The sequence below is a fragment of the Rhinolophus hipposideros genome, assembly GCF_964194185.1.
Source record: "Rhinolophus hipposideros genome assembly, chromosome: 25".
Lineage (NCBI taxonomy): Eukaryota > Metazoa > Chordata > Mammalia > Chiroptera > Rhinolophidae > Rhinolophus > Rhinolophus hipposideros.
This window is the reverse complement of record NC_138071.1, coordinates 286,352-298,416: the sequence shown is the minus strand read 5'-3', so window position 1 is coordinate 298,416 and position 12,065 is coordinate 286,352. Positions and strand designations below refer to the sequence as shown.

General features: G+C 37.2%; 1 pseudogene across 1 annotated transcript; it reads left to right on the top strand.

Annotated features, from left to right (window-relative positions):
- The first annotated feature begins 8,271 nt into the window (after nucleotides 1-8,271).
- On the top strand, nucleotides 8,272-8,649 carry LOC308492906 (small ribosomal subunit protein eS25-like; annotated as a pseudogene). The gene has a single exon. The product of its transcript is annotated as a small ribosomal subunit protein eS25-like (transcript).
- Nucleotides 8,650-12,065: the final 3,416 nt, after the last annotated feature.

The following is a 12,065-nucleotide window of genomic DNA, read 5'->3' as shown; positions in this document are numbered from 1 at the left end:
GCTATTATTCTAGGTATTCAAAAGCCAGTGTGAAAATGTTATAAACGTGGGTCTTGTCACCTTAGTTTTTCAGAGTTCCACTGGCTGTCATATCTACAAGAGACTACAGTACATAAATTATGAGGATTTCAAGGTAAGTGGAAGGTATGCACAACAAGTTGGCAATTTTAACAAATATACAGCAAGAATAAATTTGTTTTATGGCAATTGTGTTCTTGATTCATGGAGTTGGAAAATAAAAACTCAGAAGTCTTTTGCGTTGAAACTGGAATTTGCATAGTTATATATACCTCATTTTATTAATTTACTTTTACTAATTTAAAATTTTATTTTACTAATTTGGGACTCTTTAAAAAAACCTTGGGCTGTAGTCTCAGTTTCTGAGTTGTGGGCAAATTTGATAAAAGATTTTTAGTGAAAAAAAAAATGTTGATAAGGCAGAGAGAGCTATCTCCATCCAGGTTGATAGTGATCCATTAAACAGCATCGTGTTCTCATTCCACTAGCTACAAATTCATTTAATTGCGAGCTATTTAGTTCTTCATCTGCGTCTGGTTTCCTGGGATTATTCCTGTGAAATTGAGTCCAATGCCTTGATGTGGCCTCCCTCTTCTCTGTAGTGGGGAAGCTGTGTGACCGGGGCTTAGGTGGTCCTGAATTGATGCTGCCTCCTTGTGAGCACACCTTCCTTTCCTGTGTGTTCGCAAACTTGAAAAAGAATAGATTTTGGAATTTTGTCAGGGACATTTGTCAAGCCATTCATGCATGGTAGGGACTGTGCTCAAAGCAGTGGATGTATCAGGAAACGATATTAACAAGCTTCTCATCCTTGCGAAACTTGTATCTACCGATAGTACCTCAACCAAATCAACTTGACTCAAAGATTTACTGTCCAAGGTAATGAGTTGTCCTGTCAAATTCTTTCAGTACTCTTGCATGTAATTTACAGGGCTTGGGTTGATTTAAAGCGACTAAAAAGTGTCTTTTTTCAGTGGGTATACTTTGGATTGAATTTTCCCAGCCTTTTTTTGTTAAGATTGCAGAGTCTGTTTAGGATGCATAACACAAAGGATAAAGGCAAAATAGGACTTCTCCAGCAGCTCTGTCTCTCTCTCATCAGCTAACAGTATGCCATCCGTGCCTGCATCATCACTGGCTGAGTGGAGGAGTTGAGAACTATTCTCCAAGACATCTTTTCTTGGGTTAGCATTAAAAAAAATTTAAAATACTCAATTTTTATATTGATTTTTTTGTTATACCCTTTTACTTCCATCTTGTTTGTATATATTTCTTTTTTAAACATCCTTTTAGTTTATAGCTGTATTGCTTGCCAGAAGTGGCTCAGGTCAAATAATGCTAAAACTAGTACCAAAATCCCATCCTAATATTTCTACTCCAGTGTTCTTCCAACTATATAATATGGCTTCTTCTCTATTCTTATTAGGGTAATTTTCAATTATACTGTAAATGTTTTTTAAGTTTTATTTTCCCCATATGTTAGCTTTACAAACACCATATAAAGGAAGTGGTACCAAATTGTTATTACACTTGAAACACATTAAGTGGAAAATTATCCAGGAGAGGGTGTTGGGAGGGATCTCTGGGAGATACGATGCATTATGTCATGTATAAAAAACAAGAATGTGTGTGTGTGTGTGTGTGCGTGCGTGTGTGTGTGTGTGTGTGTGTGTGTGTAGGTGGCGGGCAGACAGGAAAACAAAGCGTTTCTGTTTGATGTCTGAAAATATGCACAAAATAGCTAATGTTTCATCTAATTTACCTCATCATGGAAAGCCATAGATTATAATAAATTGCACTTTATGAAGAGGAACACTCATAAGCATATAAGTTGCCAGAATGCTGCAATATGGCTTATGTAATATTTTAAAATAAATGATCTGAAAAAGGTCATAATGATAGCTACATTTTAAAAAAATTAATTTTATTTATCTTTAAAATTAAAATGTTATTTTAAAAGTGTTTAGATCTCTCAAGCTGACTTGTTTTTACATAGTTTCTAAGGTTTCAAAATTCTGCAGTTTTCACAGAATGTATTTTTTTAAATTAAAATTTATTGGGGTGACAATGGTTAGTAAAATTACATGGGTTTCAAGTTTACAATTCTGTAATACATCATCTATCTATCTGTCACGCGGGGGACCCTGCTCGCTGCGCCATTTGTCGTGCGGGGCGTCCGGCGGGGTCTCTGCTCCCGCTCCCCACATAAGAATGCAGGACACGGTAAGGCCAAAAACGAACACCCACAGAGCCATAGATACGGGAGTCAAACCAATATGTTCTCACTGGCGGCTGGGCTGGAGACACAGGAAGCAGGATCTACATAATCTGCAACCCGCCGTCCTAACAGCAGTCCGTGCTTGCCAGCCACCATCTTCTTGCTAGCCCCCACTCTCTGCTAGCGTAGCCACAGCCGTTATATTAGTGGCCAATGGCTTACGGGTTACAGCTGACGGCCAACTAGCCACAGCTGCTGGCCGTCTGATCACAGTTGATGGCCATTTACTACCCGAACCAGCACCTTTCTATGTGAGGCCAAGAGCCTGGAAACTGTTTTTTGGGGCTTTGTCCCCACACTATCACATTGTGTGTTCACCACCTAGAGTCAATTCTCCTTCTGTCATTGTATATTTGACCCCGTTTACCCTCTTCTACCACCTTCCCCCCAACCTTACCCTGTGGTAACCACTAAACTATTGTCTGTGTCTACACAAAATGTTTTAAATCCTAATATTGATTATTGGGTGGTTTATTGTTTGTGGCTTATAATGTCATGATTTGCTCAGCTACTACCTCATTTGTAACTAAAGTTGTATATGTATATTATTAATCACTAGGTAACATATTTGTGATTACATATAAAAACTTTAGGGTCTCTATGAATTGTGGCCAATCATACTAATAGGAGAGAGCTAACAGAAGTCAAGTCTGATTTGAATAATTTGAAAATTATTCCTTCTCTACATACATTCCAAACAAGATGATCTTTACGAGAGTAATGCTCGGTTCCCATGTTGATCCCTAATTGTCTTAGGAAATGGAAACTAACTTTTATACTTGGACACTGATACTTGGATGGATTTGAATGAACCCTACCTGAGAGACTTATGTCCTTTAGATTCAGTGAATCCTGTTGAATCTTGAAAAGTATGGCAGCCTTTGCTAAAATTGAGGTGGAGACACAAGTCACATTGGAGATTTTCGTTATTATGTCTAATTCATGACCTGAATGGTCAACCTTAGTTGTGGGACTCTAAGGAAAACAGTCCTCCACTGCTCTGGGGAAAGATGACATAGAATTTTCATAGCTGGACACAGGTGACTCCAGAGGACATAGATCTCAGGAGACCATCTGAGAGCAGAGAAAGGAGATGATTCTCTTCTTGCAACACTATTTGAATCCAATGGCTTCAGCTGGTTCCCATAAGCAGTTCTTAGATTTGTACCCTAAGTGTTCCACTGCCTCACCCTAGTCCCAGTCCTACTTTGTGGGCAAGAACAACAGAGTTCTTGTTGGGGCTATAGTGTGAAGGTCTGGGTGATGATTTGGGCTCCACACAAAGTTCTGGCTGAATTGGAAGAATGCCTTGGAAACAAAGGTGAGCATTTCAGTGTGAACTAAAAGAGCTGGAGTCCACGTGTGGTCCATGACGAAAGAGCTGGGCCAGCACTTACGAGTAAGTTAGCCTCTCCCTACTAATTCAAATGGTCCCAGTGATCAAGTACTAATTCTCCTATGTATTTGGATATGATTCTAGGCTTTCTATTCTATTTCATTCATTTGTCTATTCTGTCAGTCAAACAATATTTAATTAGTGGAAATTTATAAATCTCTGCCATTTTCTAAAACTTTTCTTAACATCATCATAACAGTATACCAGAATGACCTCACAAATAATTTTAATTTTTGAAATCTTGATTATTTTGACTTGGTTTATAGGAAATTATTAACATAATAAGGGAAAGGTCACACATTTTAGATAAATGAGTCTCCTTGTTCAAGAACATGGAGCACTTCTCCATTCCAAAGGTTTTTTTCTAAGATTCCCTAGTAAAGCATCTATCTATCTATCTATCTATCTATCTATCTATCTATCTACCATCTAAAGTGTGTTGATTAAGACAACGAGATCTGCACACCTATTAGAATGGCCAAAATCCGGAACTCTGATAACACCAATGTTGGTGAGGATGTGAAGCAATGGGAACCCGGATTCATTGTTAGTGAGAATGCAAAATGGTGCAGCCACTTTGGAAGACAGTTTGAAGATGTCTTACAAAACTAAACATACTCTTACCATACAATCCAGGAATCACACTCCTAGGTATTTACCCAAAGGAGGTAAAAACTTAAGTCCACACAAAAACCTGCACCTGGATGTTTATAGCAGCTTTATTCATAATTGCTTAAACTTGGAAGCAACCAAGATGTCCTTCAGTGAATAAACTATGGTACACTCCAAAGAAATCCCCTATCGAGCCATGAAAAGACAGGGAAGAACACCAGTGTGGGTGTGTAAATAGACCAGAGAACTATCCATTACACAGCAAGTATCATTAAACTCACTAGATGAAACCTTTCGTGAAATATGCTGTTTCCCCAAAAATAAGACCTAGCCAGACAATCAGCTCTAATGCGTCTTTTGGAGCAAAAATTAATAGAAGACCTGGTCTTATTTTACTATAAGACTGGGTCTTTATAATATAATAAATATAATATAATATAATGTAATATAGTATAATATAATATAATAAATATAATACCAGGTTTTCTATTAATTTTTGCTCCAAAAGACACATTAGAGCTGATTGTCTGGCTAGGTCTTATTTTTGGGGAAACATGGTATGTACAGCAGGCATTTCCAATGACTAAACTAACATTTAATAATATTGTAAATGAAACTTTGAGAGATCATCTAGCATAATTACCATTATTCAGAAATGCTTTACGTTAAAGAGAAAGAGGGAAACCTTCAATTGGCACTTAGTTCGATGCTTTCGTTTTAGTTTTCTCAGCCTACACAGACCAGACGTAGCCAGGAATTGTCTGTAGCTAGATGAGTCCTGAGAGATGGGAGTAAACGTCCCAGTAGAGCTCAATTCACTTTTGATGGATGGATGAATGAAAGAATTAATAGATAAATGCACTTGGAGAACTCCCTATTTTAAAAGGAAACTTATAAGAAAAGTGATAATTTTGATGTTGGAATATCGTCTTGTAATTTTGTTTTTTATTAATTTTCAGTGTTCACAATTAGGACCTAATTCTAGTCTTTGTAAAATTGATAGGACATAGTAGAAATATATTCCTTAATTTAGAAAAGGAATGATTGACTTTCAATTAATTCAAAGAAACTATTTTAACAAGAGAGAGATGATCTTTGGTTTGTGAGATTTCTATTCCTGCACTTCCCAGGACAGTTTCCTTACACTAAATTTTTATGAAAGTTTTGCAAAAAAAATTAATGTTAATTGTAGAAATATGAAAATTGATGAGGAAAGAGGAAAGGAAAATATTAACCAAAAATAAATGTGAAAAATAACCATTATAAATTTAAACATAGAGACTTCCCTGTCATATTTATTTAGCTATTTATAAATCTTGCTTGTATCATCTAAGAGTTGATGTGACTATTCTTTCTATATTTTTACTTTATTTCTGAGAATAGGAATATTACAGAGTATTGAAAATCTTGATTTGTAGTTCTTGCCAATTTTCATCATGTAAATACTATTTCTGATTTCAAGCCTCCAACTGTTCCAGAATATTTAGTCTCTAGGTTATGATATGAGTGAACTCCAGCCCACCACTGCTTGGATGGTGTTTTAAGCGAAAGCTCAGAGACTATTTCAAAGGCCAGAGTAGCAATCTAGGCAAGAGATAAATAGACTGAGTTAAGGTAGTAGAAGGATGAGACACAGGTTCCAAATAGAATACATAGGAGGGAGCTCATGAGAAAATAACCCTTTCACAGTCTTTATATCCCTCACATGGACGTAGGACTGCTGTGTTGTGATGGCTTGTTCTGTTAGGTAGAGGGGATATTGTCCTAAACAGTGTGGATATTTCCTTTGTCAGTCATCCAAATGAAAGATACATTCTTGAAATAGGAAATGAAGGACTGAGTTGCAGGTCTTTATTAAGAGGTACAGGCATTCACTGGCCTCTTGGACCTGGACTCAAGCTTTTAGACATGCACTGGGGCAGTATTCTCTAAATTAAGTAGAAGGGATTGGCAAAACAAAATAAAATGAAATGCCTCTGTGTATATTTTGTTGACATACTAAATATATGTGTGCATGTGGCAGTATTCTAATATATCATGTCTTTTACAGAACCTACAGACATATACAATCATTTTCAAAGGAAGATATAATAATAGGTGCAAAGAAGTTCTGATACTTTCTTTCCTCGCCAAGTGGATTATTTTTTGTATCCCTTTGTCAATGAAAAACATCCAGCTTAAGAGAAAGCTTATTAGACTTTATTTGAGCCAAACTGATGACAATTGAGGGGAAGCAAATCTCAAAGGATTGAGAAAATGCTCCCTAAAATGGCCGTTTTGCAGCTTAGAATCAAAGGAGGAAGGGTACATGAAATCCATTTTAAATATTGGAGAGATTACAGATTGAAAATCTCTTACCCTTCTCATTTAAAAAATTATGTTTTAGCTTATATGAGTGTCCATGCCTTGGGTGATAGGCAGAAGTATAAAATGACGCCCAGTGACCCTTTCTTTGCGTGTGGATGGAACCTGTGAATATGATGAGATATCATTCCTGTGATTATGTTATCTTAAGTGAGAAAAGGGAAAGGATCCTGTTTGGGCCTTATCTGATCACATGAGATATTTAAATCTAGGTCTAGAAGTCCGATAAGAAGTTAGAGATGTAAGTATGAGAGAGATCTGAAGAGAAGGAAATTCTCCTGCTGGTTTTGAAGATGAAAGGGACCAGGTGGAAAGGACATGAGAATGACCTCTAGGAGCTGAAGGCATCCCTTCACCAAGAGCCAGTAAGAAAAAGGAGGCCAGAGTTTTGCAGATACAAACCACTGAATTCTTCCAGCACCTATATGAGCTTGTAAGAGACCCCTGACAACCAGATGAGCAGCTTGTAGATATCTTAATTTGAGACCAGAGTGGAGAGGTTATAGAAGTGTACAATTATGAGGTTCTTATGCTACATGTAAAGTGCTATAATATTATTGGAAGATAGGATGTGATAAGGGGTGTGTGTGTATGTGTGTCTGTATGTGTGTTGTGTGTATTAAATCCAAGAGCAACCACACAATTAAATATAAAAGAGATACAACCATAAGTCAATAGTGGAGATGAAATGGAACCATTAAAAATATATGCATTTATTCCCAAAAAAAGGTAGGAAAGAAAGGAAACACCAAAAAAGTGGGGATAAATAGAAAAAAAAAATAACATGGCAGATTTAAATTCAAACGTACCAATAATTCGTTAACGTAAATGATCTAAACACCCCAATTAAAAGGCAGAGAATGTCAGCATTAGATAAAACAGCAAGATCCCCTTCTATACTCTCTATAAAGATAAAGAAGGACATTGTATAATGGCATAGGATTCATTAATTAAGCGGACATTCAACCCTTAAAATGTATATATATAGTAACAGAGCTTCAAAATACATTAAGTAAAACTGATACAACCAAAAGGACAGAGAGAGAGACAAATCTAAAATTATAGTGTCAAACTTCAATATTTTTCTTTTGGTAATTTGTAGAACAAGTAGATGAAAACATCAGCAAGGATTTAGAAACACTATCACCCAATTTGACATAATTTAAATTTATGGAACACTCCACCTGCAGTAGTAGAATACAGCCCCCCCCCAAGTGCACACAGAACATTCACACAGATAAACCATATCCTGGACCATAATGCAAATCTCAACAGATTTACAAGGATTAAATGACAATGAAATCTAAAATCAATGAAAATATGTCCGAATATCCCTCAAATATGGAAATTAAACAACATATTTTTAATTGACCATATACCAAAGAAATCACAGGACAATTAGAAAATATATTGAATTTAAAAAAATGAAATGAGAACTTACCAAAATTCATGGGATGCTCCTAAAGCAGCTTTAGCAAGACAGCTATAACAGTGCTTAGAGGGAAAGTCACACTCTCAATGTTTATATTAAAATAATAATTTTCTCTTTTTGTCCAACATCTAGCGAAGCTGCAGTCGTAGCCTCTGCTGTCCGCTCTTTGCCATGCCGCCCAAAGACGACAAGAAGAAGAAAGATGCTGGAAAGTCGGCCAAGAAAGGCAAAGACCCAGTGAACAAATCTGGAGGCAAGAACAAAAAGAAGAAGTGGTCCAAAGGCAAAGTTCGGGACAAGGTCAATAACCTAGTCTTGTTTGACAAAGCGACATATGACAAACTCTGTAAGGAAGTTCCCAACTATAAGCTTATAACACCAGCTATTGTCTCTGAAAGACTGTAGATCCGTGGTTCTTTGGCCAGGGCAGCCCTTCAGGAGCTCCTCAGTAAAGGACTTATTAAATTAGTTTCAAAGAACCGAGCTCAAGTAATTTACACCAGAAACACCAAGGGTGGGGATGCCCCAGCTGCTGGTGAAGATGCATGAAGAACAGGTCCCACTAACTGTACGTTTTGAAAAATATAACTTTATTAAATCAAAAAAATAAAATAAAATAATAATTTTCTCAATTGAATAATTTAAGATTCTGCCTTAACAAACATGGGGGCGGGGAGGGGAGAGGACACAAAGCATAAAGAAAGAAATAAAGAGCGGAAATCATAAAATAGCAACAAAAATCAGTAAAACTGAAAACATTAAACTTATAGCCAGAATGATCAAGAAAATACAAATATCAGAAATGAATAAGGAGTGATCATTACAGATTATACAGACGTTAAATGGATTATATGGAATAATATCAATAACTTTATTCCAATAAATATGATTGCATCGATAAAATTTACAAATACTTTAAAATGTGTAAACTATTAAAACCCATTCAAGAAGAAATACATAACATAAATAGCCATCTATTAAAGATATATAGCTAAATAAATGCGTTTCCACAGAGAAAACTCTAGATTCAGATGGCTTTACTTATTCAACATAGTGCTAGCAGTTCTAGACAGTGCAATAAAGTCAAGGAAAACAAAAAAGGCACAAAGATTAGAAAGGAAAAAATGTACCTATTTGCAGATAACATGATTGTATAAATATAAAATCTGAAAAAGTCTACAAAAATACTAAAACTAAATAAGTGAGTTTGTCAAGGTTTCAAGAAACAAGATAAATATACAAAAATCAATAGCATTTCTATATATTAGCAATGAACATGTGACATCAAAATTAAAAATACAATTTCATAAATGAAATACTTAACAAAACATGCACAGAATTTATATACTGAAAACTACAAAATCCTCATTGAGAGAAATCAAAGAAAATCTCAAAAAATGGAGAGACATGTTTGTAGATTAGAAGACTCAACATAGTAATGATGACAGTTCTCTTGAAGCAGATGCAGATTTAATGCAACCTTATCAATATCACAGCAAGATTTGTTATAGACATAGGTGAGATTCTAAAATTTATATGAAAAAGCAAAGGAACGAGAATTGCTAAAACAATTCTGAAAAAGAATAAAGTGGGAGGAATAATTATACATGATTTAAAGGCTAATTATTAACTACAGTAATATAGATGTTGTGATATTGGTGGAGGGATAGATATATAGATCAGATAGATACGTAGATCAGTGGATTAGACAAAAGAATGCAGAAATAGACCCACACAAATATGCCTGATTTTGACAAAGGTGTAAAAGCAATTTAATGGAAGAAAGGTAAGCTATTCAGAAAATGATGCTGGAGCAATTGTACATCCACAGGCAAAAACCAAGAAACAAAGAACTTTGACCCAAGTTTCACACTTTATATGAAAATGAACTGAAAGTGGATTATTACTTAATATAAGATATAAAACTACACAACTTTTAGATATTAAAAAAATAAACAGGAGAAAAATCTTTGGGTTCTAGAGCTAGGCAGAGTTTTTAGACCTGATACCAAAAGCATGGGCTACCAAAGGAAAAAATTGATAAATTAGACCTCATAGAAATTTAAAAACTTTTGCTCAGTGAAAGACCTTGCTTTATTATCTGTAAAGGGATAAAAATACAAGCTACAATCTGGAAGTAACTATTTGCAAATTACACATCTAACAAAACACTCATAGTATCTAGAATATATGAGGACTCTTGTATACAGGACTCTCGAAACTCAACAGTAAAAAATAAAAAAAAAAATAATCAATCCAGTTAGAAAAAGGACAAAACACGTGAAAAGATGTTTCACCAAATGTAGTCACACAACAGCCTAGCCAACTGTCCCCCCATGTCTTTCCTTAAGGAAAGAAGAGTCTGTGAGATTGTGTCTTACTGGGACTCTGTTTCATCCTTGTGTTTACACCTTATGTCTCTCTGTCTGGTCCCTAAAAGATGGTTTGCAGCCAAAGACGGGTAAGATATCTCACAGGAGATACAACCTAAGCCAGGTGGAGCCGAGTGGGGACCCCCAATGAGCTGCCTTAGAAAAATGTGGGAGGGGTCCTTGCCTCCCTTTCCCCCTGCCTGGGAAAGTCTGTTGCCAGCTCTGGCTTTTCCCTGGCACCTGTTTGTGAGAGAAGTCATGAGGACAACAAAGATCAGTTCTCTCCACTTATCTCAACGGAGCTGTTACAATATGAGAGACTTGACCCTGAGAAGGTACAGACCTTAGGTAAGACATCATGGGACCTTGTGCTTCGGCTGTTTACAGACAAAGGGTGATTGGAATAAACATTTTTCTGCTATGATGTATGCGTCTCACAGACCGTGTAAGAAACAATGTTACTTTCTTGTATTTGTATACCTATCAATAAAAACCTTCAGTCAGCCTTATTCTGGGCTCCAGTCCTCTGAGACTGAGAGACCCCTGGCCTTCTGAGAGATTTAACTGCATTAAGTCTCTGTTTCTTTCTTAAAAACTTAACCCAAACTGCCCCTTCTCGCACCCTCACTGCCCTTGTTGCGCTGGACGTGACAACCAAAGAAGGTAAACAGATGGAAAATAAGCACATGAAAATAGTTTCAACATCATTAGGAAAATGAAAATTAAAACTACAATGAGATACCACTTGTGGGGACAGAGCCAGAAGTGCAGTTTCCAGGCTCTTGGCCTCACGTGAAAAAGTCCTGGCTCAGGTGATAAATGGCCATCAACTGTGATTGGATAGCCATCAGCTGTGGCTAGTTGGCCACAGTAACCAGTGAGACATTGGCCACTAATATAATTGCCGTGGCTACGCTAGCAGAAAAATGGGGGCTAGCAAGAAGATGGTGGGTGAGCTAGCAAGAGCGGATTGCAGCTAGCAAGTGAGGTTGGTTGGTAGAGAGAAGTGGACAGAAGGTTGCGGATCATGTGGCTCCTGCTTCCTGTATCTCCAACCCAGCTGCCAGCGAGACTATAGTGGTATGACTCCCCTATCTATGGCTCCATGGGTGTTCCTTTTGGCCTCACCATATCCTGCATCCTTATGCGGGGAGTGGGAGATGAGACCCTGCATAACACCCCACATGCCACCACTGTATACTTATCAGAATGGCTAAAATAAAAACAGAGTCGGTGTCTGTGGGCACAAAGCCCCCAAAAAACAGTTTCCAGGCTCTCGGCCTCACATAGAAAGGTGCTGGCTTGGGTAGTAAATGGCCATCAACTGTGATCAGATGGCCAGCAGCTGTGGCTAGTTGGCCGTCAGCTGTAACCCGTAGGCCATTGGCCACTGATATAACTGCCTTGGCTATGAATGGGAGCCGAGGAGAGTGAAGGAGGAGACTGAAGGAGAGTAAGGAGAGTCGAGGACAGTTGGTCGGTTGGCAGCAAAGCGGACAGCAGGTCGCACGTCGTGTAAACCCAGCCGCCAGTGAGAATATATTGGTTTGACTCCCCTACTTAAGGCTCTATGGGTGTTCCTTTTTGGCCTTA